The 23,200-nt window shown below is 44.5% G+C and overlaps 1 long non-coding RNA gene across 1 annotated transcript; it reads right to left on the reverse strand.

The window, feature by feature from the left end:
* Positions 1 to 11,538: 11,538 nt before the first annotated feature.
* LOC109304820 lies at positions 11,539 to 19,015 on the reverse strand. Its single transcript, XR_002099476.1, has 2 exons — positions 18,765 to 19,015; positions 11,539 to 13,801 (listed from the first exon to the last, which is right to left on the reverse strand). It is a non-coding gene; the product is annotated as an uncharacterized LOC109304820 (long non-coding RNA).
* Between the last annotated feature and the right edge of the window lie 4,185 nt (positions 19,016 to 23,200).

The raw sequence follows: 23,200 nt of genomic DNA on the forward strand, positions 1-23,200 counted from the left end.
TGATGGAGAGGAGGTATAGATTGGACATCCGCAAAAACTACTTCACAGTTAGGGCGGCTAGGAGCTGGAACCAACTTCCAAGGGAAGTGGTGCTGGCCCCTACCCTGGGGGTCTTTAAGAAGAGGCTGGATGCCTACCTGGCTGGACTCATTTGAGTCCCGTTTCTTTTTTGGGGGTTTTTTGTTGTTCTCCCGCCCTGGCGGGGGGTCGGGCTAGAAGATCTACTAGGTCCCTTCCAACCCTTAATCTATGAATCTATGAATCTATGAAAAACTCAATTAGCACACACAGAAACAACCAGAACACATAGGAACATGGGGCTAAAAGGGAACACCTGGATCAGTCAGTCCAGTCCCTTCATCTACAGGCAGTCATGTAATAGACCAGTGATTCTTAGCCAGGGCACCATGGCACCTCTGAATGCTGTGAAATCCTTTTAAGGGTGCCACAGGGAGTTGTTCAATAGGAACACTGTAAGAGGTGCAAACACGTACACGTGATTCACAGGATAAACCCAGAGATTTCAAATAGGAATCCATAGTGAGAAAAATATCTTGACCTGCTGTGGTCTTTCTGAGATCTTTACAAGAGAAGAATTGTTCTATTATTTTTCTGTAGTCAGAAAAACAGTGAAATCTTAGAGCTGGCATTTCCTGAGAAGTGCCTTGAGTCTAAGAAGGTTAAGAACCACCATAATAGGTGTCAAGTCCAAAAAGGTCCAGAAGAATATCCTTAACAACCTATAATAAGTTTAGCATCTTTTGTAAAACACCCCTTTCCCCAAAGCCTCAAAACCTACCCCATGCTAGAGGGAGACAGCAGGTGAAACCACAGATACTGCCAGTGCCCTAGGTCATGGCAAGGGTAGGGAATTTGTTAGGTAAAATTTTCAGGCAAGTGATTCTAGGAAGTAGACCATGTCACTATAAGAGACTGGGGCATAGGCAGTCTTTCATAATGGTTAGATTACTGAGGGAAAGCAAAGTCCTGGGGCTGGGTCAGAGGGCAGGGACTATATTACCAAAACCTGAGGAAAATCCAGGGGCAGAGTTCACAACACAATCTAGGGTCAGGATCCAGGAATCAGATATCAAATCCCAATCTGAGGGATAATCCACAGGGTGAAGTTCAAGAGTGGAGCCAAACCTAGGTCAGGAGCTGGGAGATAGATGCAAGGGAAATCCAAAGCCAAAGTCCAGAAACAAGCCAACAACAGGGTCAGGAACCAGGAAAACCAGAGTGCAGGAACGATGAGGCACATCACACAACTCTTCACTGGCCAGCAAACCCAGGGCCCTAGCTGCTGTTAAATGGATAGGCAGCACTCCCAACACCCATCAGGATGCTCGCTGCTCCTAAATTGGGGCAGAGTTCATTTGCTGAGGCTTAATGCAGGTGTGGCTGCTAAGGTACTTCGCCCACGCTGGTCTGCCTGCCCAGATTCCCTAATAGTACTTGGCCCAGGGTGCTCTGCCTGATCAGAGTCCCTGACAGCCACATGCTAAAGAGGGATACTAAAACAAAACAAAATCCAACAATCCTTGACAATTTGACCTAAAGGAAAATTCCCTCCTCAAACCCTGACCCCAAACTTAGAGGTACTTTAACCCTGACCATGTGAGCAAGACCCATCAGCCAGTCACCAGGGGTTTCAACATATTCTCCCATCTCTGATGCTTCTGAAGAAGGGGGCCCATGAGGGATGGAATACTCCAAAAGTTAAGTTCTTTCCTAGTCATTGCAGGCAACCAGCAGATATCTTGAAGCATGGGATCATGTGGAAATATAAATATGGTGCAACAAGTATAGAAAGTTCAAGAAGAAGGAGAATGGGCATGGAAAGGAAACATAATCCAGAAAGGGCCATCATACTTAAAAGCTCCAACTTTGCACTTGTGCACACCAGCCATAGAATTCCCTGTAATGTAAGCCATGAGCACATCCTCAACAAAGATATCGAGCTTGCTTGAAGAATCAGGATATTGCAAGCCTGCCTCCCTACTGGCAAAAAAGCTCCAATACTTACCCTTTCCCTACCACTAGGAAGCTTAGCCTCACCTTGTGAGCACTTTCTCTTGCTACAGCCATCCTGCCTGCACCATCAATGAAGTCAAGGAGCTCCTCTACTACCAGATACCCCCTTCATGTGCAAGAAGGCCATATGGTGGTCAAGCCCCCTTGCAGTCCCCTTTTGGGGATTACTAGCATATTAAACACCAAAATCCTTACCACAAGGTTTAATTTCTAAGTCTAAGATCACCTCCACCCAAGTCTTTCCATTAATTTATCAAGCTGCATCTTGAAATTCTGTCCCCACTACCTGGTTTGTAAAGCCATTCCAAAACTTCATGGCTTAAGTAGATAGAAGCCTTTCATTAATTTTCATGACCATTTTATACCCACTCCATCTGGACCTAGAATTATCGTTTACCTTAAATAGATCTTCTCCTTTTTTTTTAATTTATCCCACAAATATATTTAATAATGAGTAGTTAATCTTATTTTAGCTGGAATAGAGCAGACAAGCACCTTTAGTTTCCCCTTATAAGATAATTAAGAGAAGGGAGAACCACAGTAGACTTTCTCCACACTTATTGCCATTGGAATGATTCTTTCTTGAGCATGGGTGAACTGGAGCATACACAAGATTCCAAATGGACCTTACTGGTACCTTATACAATGATTTTAACAGGTCCCTGTCTTTGCTAAAAAAATATTACCCAATACTTCCTATGGTTTCATTAAGTTTTTTCATGGTCATGTTACATTTGTATGATGATCCTACAGTCAACTGATATACCTAAATCCTTCTCCACCCCCTGTTGCCTCCAATCTACCAACCCCCAGCTCATAGCAGAAGTTCTTGGCACAGGCACCTATACAAGATTAGGAATGTTGTGCTATTAAATTTCATACTGGCCCAACTATTCCCAATGGAAAGGTTTTCCAAATTCTTCCTGTCTGATAATCCAGTCCTCCTCAGTATTGACAACACCTTCCAAATTTGTGTCACTTACATATTTCATAAGCACACAACCTGATTCCTATGCACAGTGGTCATGAATGAAAATATTACATGGAATGGGTCCCACGGCCAATCCTGGAGACACATCACTTACAACCTCTCTTCATTTTGATAGCTCCCCTTTTAACGTAACCTGTTGTCATCGTCACTTTAGCCAGCCTCAATCCCTGTCTTTTCCACTTTGGATTATACTTTGTTGTGAGACACAGTATCAAGTACTTTGCTTAATTTTAAATAAGTTGGGCCCACTGTCTGTCTTTTTCTAATAAGTCAGTTATTCTACGATAGAAAGATATTGGGCTGGCTTGACATAATCTACATTGGATAAACTTTTCCTTTTTTCCATTTACCTCCATGTTCTTGATTTCCTCCTTCAAAATCTGTTGTAAGATTTGGGCCTATAGTTGCTTGGGTCTTTTTTACCTCCTTTTTGAATATAGACACTATGTTTGGTATTCTCTGGTCCTTTGATACCAGTTACAAATTGACAGATTCACTGAAAATACACATGGTTGTTCTTTCTGTATCCTGGTATGAAGATTATCTGCTCCCTACCCCCGTTTTCATCTCAGTAAGCAGTCTAAGCTTTACTTCCACCTTGAATATGGCAAATTCCATTGCTTCCATTAGTTACTCTGCCTTTTTATTTATGGGGCTGCAGGACCTTTTGCTTGTAAATTAATTTTATTTTAATTTTCTTTACAAGTTCCTGCTTAATGAGGCTGTGGGTCATTCTTAAGTTACTTCTGCACCCTGACCTCTGAGATGGAGCTCTCCTTGCTGATTAATTCCCTTCTTCATTCCTCATAGGTGTTCTGCTTAATCTTAATATCCTGTAAAGGGAAAGAGGAGGGGCCTTATTCATCCAGATGTCCCCAGTGTGTGATGTAGCAGAAATAAAAGCATGTTTTTACCAATCCTCACAACATGTGCAGTTCCTAGTGGCAATAAAATACTCAGGAGCAATGATAACAGCAGCTTACCATCTGCCTAGCTATTATCCTTTAGTTCACAGCTGTTTGTAGATATCTTGGCAGGTGTGAGTTTTCAGGAAAGATTTGGAGGATAATAACATAGTGGCTATAGTTTTTCAATGCATTTGGGGGTCGATGGGAGAAAACATGGAGGCACTTGAGGGTGAAACTGAACTAGGGAATGTAAAGTGAGGTAGCATTCAACATGGCTGTCCATTAATTAATAGCATAACTAGGTAAGGCAGTGATTAATGGTGAAGAGCCTTCATAGCAATGATAAGCGTGTGTTTGATGCAGCAGAAGAACCGGATAAGGCTAAAACAGGGAGCCAGGAAACAGATCTAAAATGAATGGACTTAAGGGGAACAAGGTTGCAACAGTCAAAAGGAGAGAAAATAAGACTGCAGTGGTTGAAATACAAGAAGACAGAGGCCTGGAAGAGAGCTTTAGTTGTGTGGGCAGAGGAAAGGGCAGAACATGCTATGGAGGATACAATTACAAGAGTTAGAGGCAGCTTGGGTGCATAAGAGTAGAGACAGAGTGGAGCCAGGAACAATGGGTCTAATGATGAGAGCTGATGGCTGTTAGTCAAGGAACTCTACCACTACCAGATACCCCAGTATGTGGCTGGGTGGTTCATACATCTACTTCAGCTTGTGGATCCCTTTCTTCATGGGCAGTGTTTATGATTATAAACTCCTGTATGGATCAGAACCTCCGATTTGTCACAAGAACAGATTATGCCAGGAAAGGCAAAGGGCACTAACCCTAAACAGAACAATATATTTGCCACCAGCAGAACCACTGAGTTTCAACCATGCTGTGCCAGCAATCCCATATGGGGCTGGAGCACAGAGACATTCTACCAGAAAATGATAAACAGATGAGTGTGCTGTTAAGAAAAACCTGTTCCTTAAGCAAAAGGAGTCTGGTCATCTGTGAAAACAAAAGAATTAGAAGGGCTTTGATGGGCCAAGAAGGGCTTAGAAGGGCCAAGAACACTGACCAAAACCCTAAAAGTTGTGAGTATGCGCAGGGGTAGTGAGGACCCTGAGAAAGAAATTGGGTTCACATGGTGGTTGTTGTTTGCCTAGATCTATAGCTTTCTTTGATGTCTATGAATCGTGTGTGTGTGCACGTGTGTGTGTGCATGTGCACCTTAAGAAATTCGTTTGCAAAATCTGCTGTTTGCCTCCAAAGAGCCAACTATAAACCAAGATATCCTCAAGGATGAGGCTCTAGGATGACAGGGAGCTTGGGCAAACAACTGGGAAGTGCTAAGATGACAAAGACTGGTTTCAATACCCAGGGAATTGGATTACAATGTCCACTGAACTTCAAGAAAGACATAGACTAATTGGAAACAATCCAGAGAAGAGTAGCAAAGATTGTTAGATATCTAGAAAATAATGCATATGAGAAATGGTTGGAAGGCCTGGTTTTATTTTGTTTGGAGAAGAGACAACTGATTTGATAGCAATCTTCAAACACACAAAGGGTTCTTATAAAAGAAGATGGTGACCAACAGCTCTCTGTGTCCACAGGGGACAGGACACATAGTGATGGGCTTAAATTACAAAATTGAGATTTGGGTTAGATGTTGGTTAAAAACTTTCTAACTGGCTGGTTAAGAACTGAAGCAGGTTACCTAGAGAAGATGTGGAATCTCCATTTATTGGAAGTTTTCAAGTGCAGGTGAGAATAATTTATTTAGGGTGGTTTAAGACAGGGATGATCCTGTCTTCAGCAGAGGGTTGGACTATATATATGACATTCTGAAGTCCCTTCAAACCCTTTTTATTATTTTATTTTTGTCCAGATCCAGCTAACATGAAATGTATGTGAGATTGAAAGCTTTTGCCACTAAGACATTGTGGCAGCTGGACACTAGGAGGACTCAGGCAGGGCTTTAGCAGTGGTATTGTCTGAGGAGATGGAAACAAATCAAAAGAATGACCATCAGCTAAGTTTTCACCACAACAGATGCAACATGACAGTTTAATAACCACAAGGGAATGTGAGAAAGGAAGGCTAAGCCTTTTTGGTTTGTGTAGAAGGGGACAGACATGGAGAAGTAGATTTGTCAGTGATCAGCCCTGCTGTGGTGGTCAAGGATTTGCCTGCATGTAATATTACTCAGTGAGAGACAGTAAAGGGAGAAAAGTGGGGAAGCAAGAACAAAATCCTGTGGGACCTCTCTCAAAATGATAAAGAATGGAAATGAAGTGGATCCACTGAATGAAACACTAGGTTTCAGGGGAGACCCAGGAGAGGATGGAATCATCAAAGCTGGTATAATCAAATAGCAATAAAAGGTGCATTGATCATGGTAAAAACAACCAACAGGTTGTGAAATATGAGGATGGAGCTCAGGATATGATATATAACTAGAAAGAAATCATTAGAGATGTTGGTGACACCAGTTGAATGAAGTGCAGAAGGTGGGGAGTTCTCCCCAAGGTTAAACATACCTTGAAATCTTTTTGGATAGCTTTGCCTTGGGGCTAATTGCCACTGACTAGGATTTGCAGATATCCCAAGCACTGACAAAGGCCAAACAAACCTTTAGCAACTCACTTCTGTATAAGAAGATGCCTCAAGGTAAAAATCTCCACATACAGAACCTCACCAGAGTCCTAAGGATGCCATCACCTCCTCTCTTTCAATTTTCATTTTGCTCTACTTTACTGCTGTCAGGATAGCTTTTCTAGCTGCCATGATAGAACTGTCCAGCACTGAAAGCAAGGGTGGAGGAGACACTTTAGATTTCTTACCTGTTCATTCCTTTATTCTTATTTTGGGTCCCTGACTATCCACCCCACCCAGGCTATTTTTATGGGGCGCTTTCCAGTAAAATTACTCTGTTTTCTGACAGATTTTGTGCCAGTGTCCTCATCTGCTCTGTGTGCATATTAAAAGAAAGACAGAAAGAAAGAAACCATCCAACTCACTCAGGATTACTAGTTGGTTCCATTTGTAACCAAGACAGTGTCTCATGCCAGCATCCGGACTGTTGGTTCTTGGTATTAGGCAGCTTTGGGAGAACTCCACTCCTTTAGTTGTTCTTGTGGCGACCCACAACATTGAGGGATAGATCCGGTGCGCCTCTTAATTTCCACTACTGAGGGAACAACCTATTGTAGCATTGTCAGGCACTCAAAATAGGAGAATGGAAATGAATAGGTAAGATATTTTAAAGAGCATGAGTAATATAATGAAGAATGTTTTCAGACACAGTGGCAGCATTGCCATGACCTTTCCCCTGTCAGACTGAATTATTTTAAGGTTTAAGAAATAAAGCCTATATGGGCTTGTCAAGGTCCATTTAAGGGAAAAGAGCTTAGAAGACTCAGTTCTACTGGACTGATCTAAAGTCCCCTTGAAAGGCAATGGGAGAGGGGAAGAAGGAATGGGGAGTGTTTGCATTGACTTTAGTGAGCTTAGATAAAGGCAAGCCCTTTGTGATGCTAGGACTGAATGGCCATGCTGAACTGCATGTAACTGAGCATGGGCCTTGGATGAGAACCACTGTGAAATGCTAGGCTTTGTAGATATAAGCCATGGAGGTGTGGGCTGTCACTTGCAGAATATGAGACTGGAGAAGCTGAATGAGTAGCAAGACTTCCTTTGTCCCCCGTTGCTGCTGATCGATGAGAATAGCTGGTTTAGATTGGAACAGCGTAACTGAGCCAGTTCTTTAGGTGATGCGAGTCAGCGTGGAGCCACGCTGTTATACTAGCTGAAGACCTGACTCTGAAACTTTGCCTACATAACATTCAACCATAGTACTTCTAGCGCTTCACCTTCATTTTTGCTAAAGCGCTTCTCATGCCTTAGACCAGATAGTTTTGGTGACAGAGTCTCGTTTATTTTCCTGTTGTCCTAATGACTGTAGAAGTGGTTTGTTTTTCCCCAAGCATTTTTCCATCAGCATATAGAGCAGACTGCCCCACCAGCTCTGGTTAAAAAAAAAAAAGAAAAAAATTCCATTTGGCGATCTAAGAAATCCTGTCCCATGGAGCGGCCCTGGGCACTGACGCATGTGCCCGACACCTGCTCCGACGCATTCTAATTAGCTCTGATTAATTAAGTCTGTTGGCACTAATTAGCGCGCTCCAGCAGCCTCAGGGTCACATCCGTTCAGTGTCCCCTTGCTTCAAAAGGGTGGCAGGGGCGCTTTAACTAAAGCTTATCAAATAAAGTTTAGTTAAAGTGCCCCTGCCACCATTTTGAAGGGTGGGATGATGAATACACAAGATGCTTAGGTTGCTTTAATTAGATAGATTCCTGAGAGCCACTTTAATTTAAACACCTTCCCCTGCCACACACACACAGATACCCCAGAGCATGTGTAAAGACTCAGGGATGCCTTGTCCTGAAGAGGTGTGACATGGTTTCAATCTCCTTTGTAAGACACTTGTGTCAGAGCTTTCTGCCTCTGGCAAGAAAACATTTGTTCTACCTTAATTCGTACATCTCTCCTACAGGAACTGAAAAGGCCCTAAAACTCTGACTCCTACAATAAGTATCTCCTTGAGGAGTTAGCAGCGGGAATCCTGACATCGGTGAAAATCACATGGCTCCATTCCAATGCAGTGGTATGGATGTTTAAGCCCAAGCTACAAAACATTTTTCCAGCTTTTCCTAGTTTAGCAAAGCAAAATGATCTTTGTTGTTGCTCATCTTTCAGTGAAGCCACCCAAGACCAGCCAACTCTTATGATAGAAAGAGAGTCTGTTCTTTAGACAATAAAAGGCATATATAAGAGGTGTTTGGGACTTATACAAGAGGCAACCTAGTAAAACTATTCTTCTGTATACACGCACACTAGTCTTTGCTGCCTGACTTCCTATTCACACACCTCCTGTCTTCCCTTCCCTCACATGCAAACACACATTGTAAACAAGCTCAGTTGCTAAGGTCCATGCCTCACAGTGCCACTGGAGTAATCCATGCTCTTAGACACAAATCCAATTGCTCTACAGTTTTGCACTGCCTTAGCACTTAGTCTGGACTGCAAATAGGCCCATTAGTAATAGGTGACCTTGAAAGAATATTCTGTCTCCCCTGCACAGTCTTCCTCCTCAGAAAGCAATTCTTGGGAATGTGCTTTCCAGTGACACCACTTGCCCAGAGATGACGGGTCAGATAACCATAAATCTAAGAAGGTCTTAGCCCAGTGATCAAGGCTGGATCACAGTTTTGCCTGTCTGGATTTCTCTTGCCTCTCCTCTGTCAATATTTAACAGAACTGCAGTCAGCCTAGATACATAGGAAGGTTAAGTGACCTAACCAACTTTGTTTGACAGAGCTCTGCAGTACTGCATGAAGACCGTGTCCATGACAACTACTGTCCTTCCTCAAAAGGTGTTTTAAGGCAGGGCTGACAAACTTATCTGGGGCCTCAGGTTGGATTTGGACCGCAAGGCTCCTTGCAGGCTGGGCCAAATATGGGGCAGGGCAATGGTAGTAGCCACCACAGCCACTGCGGCGGTGGGGGATCAGCAGTTACCACAGTGGCAGGCATCATAGCAGCAGTGGGGCAAGAAGCCCCAACCAGGTGGCCACTTACTGTAGCAGAGGCAAGCAAACAGTGGCAGTCTAGGTGGCTTCAGGGTAAGTGGGACTGTGTCCGAGCAGCCTTTGCTCACCTGACTGCTGGCAAAAGCCATGTTCACCAGGGCCAGAGTGCCCCAGATTCTGCAGCACAGCATGCCCACTGCTGGCCATGCCCCCCAAAATCCATCAGACTAGATCGAGTGACTCCATGGGCCAAATATGGCCCATGGGGCTTATGTTGGGCACCACTGACTTAAGGAATACCAAAGCGTTTATTCAGTACCTACTTGGATGCAGGGGAAAAATCATGAGATATGCATGAGAGAAGCTGTAGAAATATAAATCAGTGGTGCTCAGTTGCTCTTTGCTTTGAAATATTTTCTTGCCAACAATTAAATAAAGTCAGGGAAATATCACAATGTGTCATTTGGCTAATTTCACCTAACAGTAAGAAAATTAATTCCTTTTTATTAACTATTGACTTAAAAAAAAAGCAGCCTTACAACTGCCAAGTGGTGTCAAAAATCTGCAATGACCAAAATTGGCTAATTTGTCCTTTCACATCCTTTCATTTAACTAGAACTGTTATGCTTGGGTTTCATTGGTTTTCATGTGCCATTTTTCTCACAGTTCTGCAAACAGATCTGGTTATTAGTTGCCCAGGTGATGAAGGACATTGAAACCTATTGCATGAAGCCAGAAACTCACGACCGCACAGTACTGCACGGAAGAGTGGCATAGCCTGGGTCTGATGAGACAGGCAGCTCTAGTGGTGGGTAGGTGAGAGATCAGACCCCAGTAAGTGAGCCATTGGTGAGTAGCAAAGTGGAAAGCTTCATACATTGTAGACTAGTGTTACTCTTCTTCTTCCATTTCTTTCCCAAATAGTAGCTTGCAGTAGGAGTCTAAAAATTATTCATTTCCATTCCACCCTTCACTGCATGCACAGTGATGTTCAGCTAAGCTGCTTGTAAATCTGTGGATCTGCTGAGCCCTGCAGAAGAATTCCCCTCTATCTGCCTTCAGGTGGAACCCACGCAAAAAAGGAGCTTTGCTGCACGTAGTTTGGGGTAATGGGTTCAGTCTGAACAGAGACATACTGGCTCCACTGCTATTCAGATCTTGTGCACCCAGGGGGAGAAGGGGCAGTATTTTGGTATTAGTAGGATGTATCCCAGTCTGAATTTGACTGTATGTCTTGCTCTTTCATGTCAGTCCCAAATACAGCCTCCTTCCCACTAAATTATACCACAGTTGGGAAGGACGTGACCAAAGCCAAGAAATTTAAAGCTGAAATTGACGTTTATGTATAACTTCCGCCATGGCGTACAAAATTGGCTCGGTCCTCCACACACAGTGGTCTTAGCTATGCATTTCCCAGCTTTTACTGGTTAGGCTTTAAACATTTAATTCCTTTGTGTTTTATTTAGAAGGCAGTGTTGTTTCTAAAATGCCTATGACTTACCAGACCCATTCTGCTCTAGATAAATGTTTGTGCATTTGATCCAATGTTTTATGGATCACATTTCCATGACATTGAGGTAAGGGGGAAATTCATTCCAGACAGAAAGAAAATGATCAGCCTGTGAACGATGTAAAGAGGACCAGTGGAAAACCCTCCCGATGAGGCCAAAAGATGGCACTTATTGTGAGTGACCCTCAACGCTATTCTCTCTGGGCCCTCCACAAGGATGGGGCCAGCTGAAGCTCCAGGGATGCACAGCTCTTGTGACAGTTTCTTGTACTGGGATGAATTTCCTCTGTAATGAACAGTTTACACTGAAAAGTACTTTGAAGTTCAGAGGAGCCATTTTGGTCCATTATGTAAATGAGTTTTGGGTCATGGTGCTTGCAGGCTCAATGCCTCAAGAGGCATGCTAAAAACATGTCAGGCAGTAAGGGAAATAGTGCCCCCTGTGAACTTGAATTTTATAGATCACACCTATTTTTAACTTGTACCAACACAAAAAATAGCTCCAAAGCCATCAAACCTCTGTTTATTTTTCGAACATGTAGTTCAAAATAGTCAAAAACAATGTTGTTGTTTTTTAAAGAACAAGTTGAGAAAAAAATATCCCAAAGTTGAGGCTGTTTGCTAAAAGCAATTTTAAAATGAGACCATTTTGAAAGCCTGAAAATAGGGGTTTATAATTGGAAGTGCCAATGTGCTCCTAAGTATAGCAGGCTTTATTACATCTCAACTACCAGGTACTGAGGTGGTGTTCCCTGAGCCTGCCATTAGTGATGTCTGTGGAGCAGGGCACACAACTATTTTGTTATGAAAATGCTGGCACAATGTTTCATGATGGAAGGTGCTGGAGCCTTTGATCCCCAGCACTGAAGAGATCTTTTGAAATGTCAGAGTGACTTATGTTTCCATGAAAATCAAGATCTTGCAAAGAGGAGCTGGGGAGGCTAGTCCCAGCTGTGTCTTGTTTCAGTGAAGCAGAGATAGGAGCAAGCTGCCTCAACAAAGCTAGATATACAGTCTCTACTATGGAGAAAGATCAACCAGCAAAGACCTCTAAGACCCAGTTCTTGCTTTTCTTTCAGGCAAGAGACAGGCTTTATTCACTTGAGGTTTGTGAGCCTCGTTTTGAAATGAGACCAAGTGACTCAGGACAAAAATAGTCAATGTGAATGAGTTGGGAAGAGGGAAGAAAGAAAATTCCTTGAGTTGACTATTTTAACATGGGCTGCATTTTTTGAGTAGGCGAAAGGACACCAGAATAGAAGGGAGGACTGAGTATCGCAGTGTAGAAATACCTCAAGCTGAGCTCAGAAAGGCCAACAGTTTCAGACGTGGGTGCCTAAAGTTAGGAACCTAAATCTGTCTTTGAGGACACAGGCAAGCTCTCTCATTTTTCAGTGGCATGGAGCATTCATTGCTCCTGCAATAGGCACTGGGAACTCAGAACCTCCAGAAAAATCAAGTTACTGATTTAAGGAGGAGGTCTTCAAAGGCACTTGAGAGAGGATTTGGGAACCCAGTTTACTATGAGGCTCCTTTAGAAGTCCCAGTCATAAGTGCCTAGCTCTGATTAGCCAAATGGGAGCATTTTGGCTAAAGTTTGCCTGTTGTGAAACAAGAGGCAATATGCTTTCCGTCTCATTAAAAGAATGCTGTTTTTCACTCTGGTCCATTGAGGTAGAGGCTTGTCAGAGATTTCAGTCAGTACTCAAGCAGCATATAGATGCTGTAACAAAGTGCAGGAGCACTTTTGTGACAGTCAACTCCTGACAAAGCACCAGGGATTGAACCTGGCTTCGTTAGTGCCAGAAGCATGCACTGCTTGAGCCAGAGGTATGAACTACCACTTGAGCTAGAAATCCAGAATTCCACTTAGAGAAGATAGGAGTTGTTACAGCCCCTTATTGGGGCACAGTGGGGAAGACATGTAACACACCTGCCAAAAGGTTTTGTGCAAAATTGTACCTTTAAGAGGTCCCAGCATATGCCATTTGGAACCACATACAGAAGGGCTCATGTATGCAGTACTGGTCAGTTACAACTAGGTACTAAATAAAGCAGACCTCAGTAAGACTCATTTCCTCAGAGTGATCACTGAACATCACAAATTACACTTTGTCCCTCCTTATATGATCAGCTCCCCAGTCAGTGACAAAGCCCCTCATTTTAGGCCCCCATGCCACAATCATCTTCCTGCAGGTACAGGGATCCATCCCAGAGCTGATTATAACATCTTGGCTTTAGCTATTTGCTCTTGCATTACCTACAGTTTGTAATCCAGATTAAACAGTTTGTAATTACCTACATCTTGTAATTTCAGATTAAACAGAAACACCTTTTGAGGGACTGCAGCATTCAAGAAGATGCTTCTCTTTTGCCTAGAGACCTTTTTATTTTCTCTGCCTATGCACCACTTAGCAGAGCTATTTTACGTCTGGAATGCAGCAGGGTCCTGTGGATTCAGGAGCAGGTTATTCTATACCTCAAGACAGGTGTGACAGAGGAATAATATGGAGGTGATGTAATGAGAGAAAAAAGTCCAAACAGATGACCTGGCACTGACAAATTGCCCTGCTGGTGCAGCCAGAGTGACACTTTGGTTCAGGCAGCCATAACAGTGACCTTTCTCTGTTAGAAATAATGGGAGGATCACCAGGTCTAGTCTCCATTTCACCTCAAACAACTGTAGTTAAGTCATTGGTGTCAGCAAACTCAGTTCCAGGTCTCCAGGTGCTGTAGATGCTGCCTCATTCCTCTCTATGGTACCTGCAACTACACAAACAAAATATCTTTATACTCTTTGTCCTTCATGATAGAGATCTGGCAAACAACCAGCGTGGAGTAGACAAGTACCGACACAATGAACCTTCTAGCTCTCCAAATGCCTCTCTCTCTAGCCTGGGGGCAGGACAGTCAGAACTGGGTGTAATAGTCTCTCTGAGGCCCCAAGGCCTCAGAGAAAGATTCCTTATAGTGCTTAGAGGCCCCAGCTGACACCAGGGCCCTACTATGCAGGACCCAGTACAGAATTCAGGCTAGGAGATGGTCCCCGCAGGCAAAGAATCTGCAATCTAAATAGAAACCTAAGAGGTACGGCTTTCCCTGTACTACAGAGAGGAACTGTGGCACTGAAGGGATAAGTGACTTGTCCAAGGTTACACGCTAAGTCTGTGGCACAACCCATGTATAGCACCCAGGCCTCCAGGGTACTAGTATTGTGCTCAACCAACCTCTCTAAATGTTTGTAGTACACATCTAGTTCTGCCCCCAGGAGAAGGATAGAGGTAGAGGAGGGCAGAAACCATTTCTGAGGCTTTTCTTAGGGGCAGATTTGAGACACTCATGCCAAGATAATTCATAATGCTGGCCAAAATAATCTCAGTGTCATGAGGACATATGCCCATGGTGTCTGAGAGGAGGACAAGTGCTTCATCTCTGGCATTCATCTCTGCTTATGAAATGAGCCTTATCCTCCCCTCTCAAAAAGGTTCCTGAAACACATATTATGTCTTAATATTTAAACCTGCCCATAAATCCTGGCAAGTCATCTTGCCACTCACAGCAATATAATCTGTTGCCAGACAAATATCTGCAAGGTGTGTAACTGCATTCAGAGAGGGTGCCAGGTGGTGACAAACGGACCAAGCACTATCCTGGGCAGATTTAGGAATAGGAGTCAGAGCTGAAGGGCGTTGCCTCACAGGAGCTGGAAAAGGATCAACTCGGAGCAAATGCTGGCGCCACATGTAGAGGCCTGGCTGCAAGTGGCAGAAGTCTGTGGGCACTGGATGCCTCTAACATATTCCAGTGCCCTCAAGACAAGGTAAATTGGTGGTTGAGGCAAAAATCAGTAGTGTGTGCAGTTATCCTGCCTCCACAAAATTCTTGGTAAACCGATTTTTGTTTGTTTGCGTTATATAATTATTTTTCTTCCCACTTTAAAGCACATTTAGCGTGGATGCCAGATCGACAGCATTGGAAAACCAAGAGCTAAATTTATCCCTCAAGCAGATACAGCAGAGTCTGCTATGATGCAAGTTTCCTTCCCTTTCCTTTTTCACTTCCTACTCCTCATCCCTATCCCTGGCTCTCAGCTGTGCCCTAAAGGGGCCAGCTCTGGGAGCAAAAAACTGTGGCAATCTTAGTGTTCATTCCTCTCTTCACATCTTTGCCAGCAATGCCAGGCATGGCTAATTGCCGGTTTGAAGAAGGTCCTTATTAAAGTAGAAAGGGAATCAGGTAGACTAAGGGTCTGAGCCGGCTCACATTAAGCTCAGTGGTAAAGTTTCAGCAGTGACACTGCATTTGATTTCGGCTGTGTATGACTGGGTCCTAAGTAACAATATTTCTAGGAACAGAAGATTTACTGCGTGAGGTCAGCCCAGCAATCCCCCTAGTGTGGTATCTTGGCCCTGACAGTGGCTGGTAATAGATGCTCAGAGCAGTGGTGCCCAACCTTTTGGCCGTGCAAGCCAAATGAGTACTGCAGGGTCAGTCCACAGACCAGATCCAGTCTATTGGCCTGATCTGGCATGCCCTGGATCAGGCCTACTGATCCACGACAGCCAGATTCCACATACAGGATCATGTCTCTCGGCCCATGGGGCTTGGAAATTCGGTGGTGGGGGAGCAGTGGCAGCATTAATAGTCACTGCTCCCCTGCTGCTAAATTTCGAGACCCTGAGGGAACCCCATGGGCCAGATCACACACCTCTGCAAGTCACATTTGGCCCCTGAGCCAGGGCAATGAACACCCTTGCCTCAGAGGAAGAGGTAAGAACTCTGCAATAGGTGACTATGGGGTGACCTTCCCCCTGGGAAAGTTTCTTTTGACCTCCGTTACAGATTGGCTCTGATGCAAAGAGGGGCGAGTTCCCTACTGAAAGCTCTTTTTTTGCTTGCCTGCTTGTTTCTTCTTAACTTTTACTATGGCAGCGGTGGAACTGTTACAACGTTCATGTAAGTACCCAGCAGTGCTTTTTCAATTCTGTGAGGCTCTTGGCCTTACTGAGAGTGTGTGGAGGTATGTTCAACAGGCCAGTTATGTAAGGTCTTAAAAATATATATTCTGTTCCTTAAAAATGAAAATGACTCTGCCTTTCAGTTTCCTCAAATATCCCATCCTTCCTCAGTTACAAGGAAGCATAAAAATCAGTGCTTCATCAACAGGAATGATTCCTTAACAACAATTATTCTGTGTTTCTTAGCTGGTTTCTTGTCTGTCTCTCTCCTCATGACTACATAGTTATGGTAAGAGCTTCTTGTGAGGGACTCTGACTATGGCTTTTTCAAAAGTCCATGTAAATCATTCCAAATCAGGCCTACTTTTATTCATTATTTTATTAATATAGTCAAAGAATTCTGGTATACTGGTGAGGGAGTTTTCCTTTGCAAATACCCAGAGCCAGCCTTAGGGAAAATGGTGCTCTGGGTGAAGTTGTATTTTGGCACCCCATCAAAGTCAGTGGCACTGCTACAGCCAGAGGCAGGCAGGTAGGGGCACAGTCCAACAGGGAGGCAGAGCAGCATGGTGCGCCACGCAGGCAGGTGGGCACGCACTGCTGCTGCTGTATAGGAGCGAGGCAGGCAGACTGGAGCAGGTGCCACCCTGTCCACATGTGCCCGGCCCAGCTCCTCCTAAACAGCAACTGGAGGCTGGGGGTGAGCTGAGCTGGGCACTGCTCCTCCTGCCTGGGGTAAGAATGGCCAGGGAAGGGCAGGGGGACAGCGCTGCTGTGAGCACAGGCTTCTCGTGTGTGTGTGTGTGTGTGTGTGCATGTGTGTGTGTGTTTGGTGCTCCCTGACCATGTCACCCTGGGCATGTGTTTGGCACCCGAATGCCATCTTGGTTGGTCCCCTTTATATGATGATCACTTAGATGATTAAAAACAGAATTATTTAAACCTCTTTTAAACAATGTACCTTGTCCCACAAGAACATGCACTAGTGTAATATACAGCATTTCCCCTGCTGTCTTTGCAAAATATAGATAACAGAATTTGCAACTTTCTTAGTTTTCCAGTAAGGTAACTGATTCATAGCACAGGGGCCCAGATTCCTGGCTCCTTAATCAGACACCTAACTGAGGTGGTCAAATTTTCAAATATTCCTGGCACCCGACAGCTGCTGTAGAGAACTGAGCTTGTTTGAAAATCTGGGCCAATATGAAGAGTGGGAACATCATTAACTGTTATACTGAGAAGAAACAGTGATGGTCAGGACAGAAAACTGATCACTGATTGCCTGGCATGGGGAAGAGTTTTCTTTCATTGGCCTGTGAATGAATTATTGAGCTAACTCAGGGTTTTATACCTTCCTACTGACTAGTGCTGGTGGCAGGACACTGAGTGCATAGGCCACTGATATGTGTCCATCTAAAAGTTCCTGTGCGTCAGTGAAGCTCTTTGTGAAATATTCAGCACACCTTCTCATCAAGTAGAATCACTGGATGGTTTCATAGATTTCATAGACATTAAGTTTGGAAGGGACCTTGGAAGATCATCGAGTCCAGCCCCCTGTCCCAGGGGCAGGAAGTCAGCAGGGATCATAGGATCCCAGCAAGATAAGCATCCAATTTGCTCTTGAAGGTGTTCAGTGTAGGTGCTTGAACCACCTCCCCCAGATCCTGGTGGGAACGTTTTATATGGAGTTGACTGGTGGCATCTACCTCATTCACAGTCTTAGCTCATTTTTACTTCCTGAATGTGGAATGGTGTCCAGCAGCTGAAGAATTAACTTTGCCTGTCACAATTCACTTTTATAGGGATACCTTTCACTTCAAGACTCATTTCCTCCCTGGTTGAACTGGATGAGTGCAGACACTATCTTCTTTTCATCAGCCCTTGGGATTATCCTGGTCCACTTCTTAGAATCTGACAAATCATATTATCTGGCCCTTTGCCCCTCTTACATTCAAACCCCTCTACTAGCTCATTTCTTTCTGTGCCTCCTTACACTTCCCAAGATACATGTTATTATCTTTGTTCTACTCATCAGTACATCTGATTCATTTTCTTTATCTATTCCTTTTGTAAGTCTTCATGATTCTGATGTGGCAGCCTGCTAAAGGGTGTTTGTTAGAGACAGAGTGACTTTATCACAACTCTTGTTGGATGCTGCAAAGGACTCACCAAGGTACTATCAATGTTGGATCTCCTCCAGTCAGGAGAACAAGCAAGCCTTCAATCAATAACCCCAATAAACTCTTTCCTTTGGAAAAAAATGAATGGCTAGAGATAGCTTCTCATTGTTTTGAGGTGTTCCCTAATTATCAAAAAGTATTCTATCCGGTTTGGAAAGAATTCTTTATGAAAAGCCCAGCTGAGCCAAGAGGTAAGACAAAGACCCCATTCAACTCTTGAAAATGTACATGAAAATTAAATTAACCTCCAGTATCCCATATACAGTACCTGTACCAGGGTGACCAAGAGGAGTTGCCAAAGACTGTTGTAGATGCAGAAACAATAGAATTTTCTTCTGCTTTCAGAGGAATGTGCACTGAGAGTCCACAGTTGACAGGCTTATTCTGTGGGACAGTGGATGTGCCATCTCTTAAATGCTGCATAGCACCAAATTCCACAAACACTTGCAGTCAAAGATCCTATTGTGCCTTTTGCAAAAATGGTTATTGGTTTCAGCATCTGGGCCAATTCTGACTCACTAAAATTGGGTGAACACACTGGCAGCACTGAATCCCAAGCAACAGAACACCAGCAATGAAAGCACAAGCACTTACCAACTCAGCTAAAGGAGAAAATCCGTCTATTGTGGCTAAGTATCAGCTTCTTGCTGAGGCAGAGAATCCCATGCTGTAAGACAATATATCACAGTGGTTTTTATATGTCACATTCCATCCAAGAGGTGGCTGCACATCAGTGTTGGGTGAGGCACTATCTAAATATATATTGTTTGCATGGCAGCTCTGCCTAAGAATGCAAGTGAGGGATGTGGAGTCCACTGCACAGTACAAACATCGAATGAAGTCAGCCTTTGCCCCAAAGACCTTACAGTCAGCAAAGCAATCTGGGAACTTTTGGTTTAAAGGCACATTACACAAGTAAAGATTAATTATTAGCAGCTTTTTTCCATGTGACTGCAGACACACCCACTCTCACACATTCACCAGCAAAATGGTTTTAATTAGTTATTGAACACTGACATGGCATTTCACCAAGAAAATAAAGAGACAACCCCAAATGACTTCAGTCCAGGTGAAGTTACATTAAGGGAATGGCTTGAATTAATCAAGCAAATTCAGAGTTAACACTAAGTATTTGGGCTGACAATCAGATTCATTATGTGGCTTTCTCCCCTGGTGTTGGCCAGGCTCTTGCCTTCCACTCTTTCTTAGCTGAGGAATATGAGGGTGCTTCATCTTTTCTTTCTTCTTGATGTCAGCTGGGCTCTCTCCCCAAACATGTCTATGTGCACATGCACACAATTGGCTCTTATGAGCAGGATCCGACCACCAGCTACCTGCACTCCCACTTAGACACAAGTGAGAGTGACAGCAGGCAAACTTCACACCTGTGCTCATTAGAGGCTGGCTGCCGCTTTAGCAGGCAACCCCTGTGGGGGCTGGTGTAACCTTCAGGAGAGGGAAGCCAAGAGGTAAAGGGGGTTTAGGAGGAACACCAGTGAGTTTGCTACTGACAGCTATCAGCCTCCCACTTCGGCCCAACCCCTACTCATCTGCCATGCTGGGACCTAATCCACATTTTCAGAACTGCTACAAGCAGCATAGTACTATGTGCTAATAACTGAGCTCTCCCCTGCCCCTTGCATTGCTTTGGTTGTCTGATGGACCCACATCTAGGTTTGATGAAGCAAGGAAGAGAGCCCAGGGCCAACAGACTTACATTTTTTTCTTTCCTGCATGGGATCCACACTTTTTTCACTTTCACACTTTATCATGGTAAGTGCAGGAAGTTGGTGGGAAGGAGGCAGGGTTGCCTCATACTCTACATCAGGGGCCTCTTTGCTCTCAATGTTCTGCTTCTCACCAAGAGTGCTGTCTACCGTGTCCTCATTGACCCCATCTCCTGTATTTACCTTTGTTGCAAAACTTGATACAGTGATCACCCAGCTGTCATGATGCCAGCTATTGTACTGGGTGGTAGAAAGAGAGGATTAATACTATAGCACTAGTGCTTCAGTACCCAAAGCAGGGATTAGACTCCCATCATATAAAAGGCATTACACAAACAAATGACACAAAGACAGTACCAGCCCTAGAAAGCTCATAATCTAGGATTCAGACAATATCCAACAGGTGAGTAAACAGACAAGTGAGGCAGGGAGAGGCGGGAAGGCCAAACAGCAGTGGAAACAAGTGTATTTGCATGAGTTTAGAAGCAATGGCCTCAGCCAGGCCAAGCTGGACAGTCAAACAGATCAAAGGTCATCCAGAATCTAGCAACCAGATTTGGACATCCGCAAGAACTACTTCACAGTTAGGGCGGCTAGGAGCTGGAACCAACTTCCAAGAGAAGTGGTGCTGGCCCCTACCCTGGGGGTCTTTAAGAAGAGGCTGGATGCCTACCTGGCTGGACTCGTTTGAGTCCCGTTTCTCTTTTTGGGGTTTTTTGCTGCTCTCCCGCCCTGGCGGGGGGTCGGGCTAGAAGATCTACTAGGTCCCTTCCGACCCTTAATCTATGAATCTATGAAAACCCACAAGGCAACAGCAGTTTTATTTCAGCCAATTTCTGTAGCCAACAGCACACAAGGGATCCTTGTGGCAACTCTCCATTTCGCCACCTTTGACTCTCTGGCATGAATGGCTACATGCCTGTTAACAGCTAGGTCCATAAACTGAGCCTATGGCACAGTTCCAGAGCCTGCCTATGAAGCTGTAGGCTTCTTGGTGAGAACCAGGACACTTTAATCACTCTGCCTCCATACCCCTCTAGAGCAGAGCCAACCAGGAATTACTCCTATTCATTTTTTTATCTTTCCAGCTGCAGGCACTGTTTCTCTCATGATTACATGGTTTGGAGTTCTTTTAGATTATACAGTATTCCCAGCAACCCCTCAGTCTTGGCATTATCAGTCAGCTACAGCCTGATTTTTAAACCTACTTGGGTCACCTATCTGTGGGTGCATCTACATGTGCATTTAAGCACGATTAAATTAAATGCGCATTAAGCTAATGTGCATTAAGTGATCTTTTTGGCAGGTCTCTACACATGTAGAGACTTGGGACAAAAGTTAGTGCACTTGGCACTAAAGTTAGTCCCAAGTCCCTTTGGCCCTGCCATGTGCACCTGTGGCTACCAGGTGGAGCTCCAGCCTCCGGCAACATGGCTGCCAGCACTTGGTAGCCATGTTGAAGCCAGATCTAGCTGCCAGCACCTGGCAGCGATCTAGGAAACTCTGATCCCTGGCCAGCCCCTTACTTGCCCAGGAGCCACATGCCCAGTGCAGGGGTAGCATACAGCAGCTCCCTCCTTGCCCACTCTGCCTCCCTGCACCAGGGTTGCTCCAGCCGCTGCTCCTGCCCCTGCCAGTGATGGCCAAAGCCCACCTTCTCCAGTCTGGCCCCTGCCAGTGATAACTAGCACCCAGGACTCCTGCTGGCCATGGTGCTAGCCCTGCTGGATTCAGCAGAACCCCCCTGCCCAGGCCCCAGGACAGCTGTGCACCTACCAGCAGGGGCCAGGGCACTGGCTGTGGGAGTCCCTGCCTGACCCCTACCTCCTGCACTCCCCACTCCAGCCCACTTGCCCCACTATTCACACACCCTCTACCCCCGACCACCCCCAGCACCACTCTCAGGACATGTGCATCGTTGAAACAAAAAACATTTCTTAACAACCAGAACCCTCTCCTCCCTTCCACCTCAACCAACAGAACCCCTCCACCACCCTCCCCACACACCAAAAATAAAAAACCCGCTTACAAGTGGGAAACTATATACAAGGGAAAACTATATACAATATTTTGTCTTCAAGCCCAGATTGAGGGAAGGGTGTAATCAGGGAGGGGGGTGGCTAGGGGGAAGGTGCCCAGTACCCCAAACCCTGGATGTTTGCTGGGGTTGGGCTCAGGCCAGCCCCCTAGTGGCAGGGCAGATAGTGCCAGGTCACATCTACATGTACATTAATGTGCATTAACTAGTCATGCCTAAATTTGATGCCTAAATCATGCCTTTGTAGGGTGTAGTGCAAAAACAGCCACCACTGCAGTGCAGCTGATTGTGGCACCACAACTGGCATGGTGGTAGCCCACACTGTCCCAGGTGTCTGTGGCTGCCCTGGGCACAGAGGTGCCCTGCTACACCTCTGACAATACTGTTTAAATCTAGCATGGATTCTAACAGGAAGTAACAAAACACTTCATGGAGAGTCACAGATGAAGCAGAAAAGGAAGGTGTCACATTGAGCCGCAGAGTGAAAAAGAGCTTTATTGGCTTGGAGGGAATGACCTGTCATGAAGGGACAAACAGGAGTTGAAAGAGCCACCCTTCAGTTTGTGGCTTCATGAGATGTAGGGTCACCTTTAGGAAGCCATTTTTAAGTAGGTGGATAGTTCTGTTTCGCATACATTTTTTAAATGTCTCCTTTCTTAAAAAAAAAATATATATATAATCTATTCCTTTTAAATGTTTCAGCATTACATTGTGTCATGGTTTTGATCCAACTTGGCATGAAATGTAAAACCCAGAGGCTACTTCTGCAAGATGGATCAGACTGCCCACAATTCTACTCACCAGTTGGCACGACAGCACAACATGTCAACAAGGAGTGTACAAAAGATACCATTGCCTTAAAACAAACACTATGCATCTACATGTTGCCCTACAGAAACCTTCTTACCATACCATGCTTTAATACTGTGCTGGTTATTTTTAGCAGCTGCTTTGCTGTAGTGACACACTATAATGGAGAAGCACACTGCTAAGGCTAACTAGATGCTAGTAACATGTAGACACCTGTAAACACTACGTCACCATAGTGTGTTGCTATGGCGATGCACCCACAGACTATTTAATTACACTTAGGGGGTAGATTTTCAAGGACATAGTTGGATACATAACTCCCATTGACTTTCAATGAATGAGTGACTTTTGGTTAGATGCCTAAGTACTATTGTGGCTCCAAAAATCTGCTCTAGAATCAAATGTTTTAAAGTACAACATTTCAAATTGAAAAGAAAAAAAACAGTTCCAAATGG

This window comes from Gavialis gangeticus, unplaced genomic scaffold (assembly GCF_001723915.1).
Source record: "Gavialis gangeticus isolate Ggan-Ray unplaced genomic scaffold, GavGan_comp1, whole genome shotgun sequence".
Taxonomy (NCBI): Eukaryota; Metazoa; Chordata; order Crocodylia; family Gavialidae; genus Gavialis; species Gavialis gangeticus.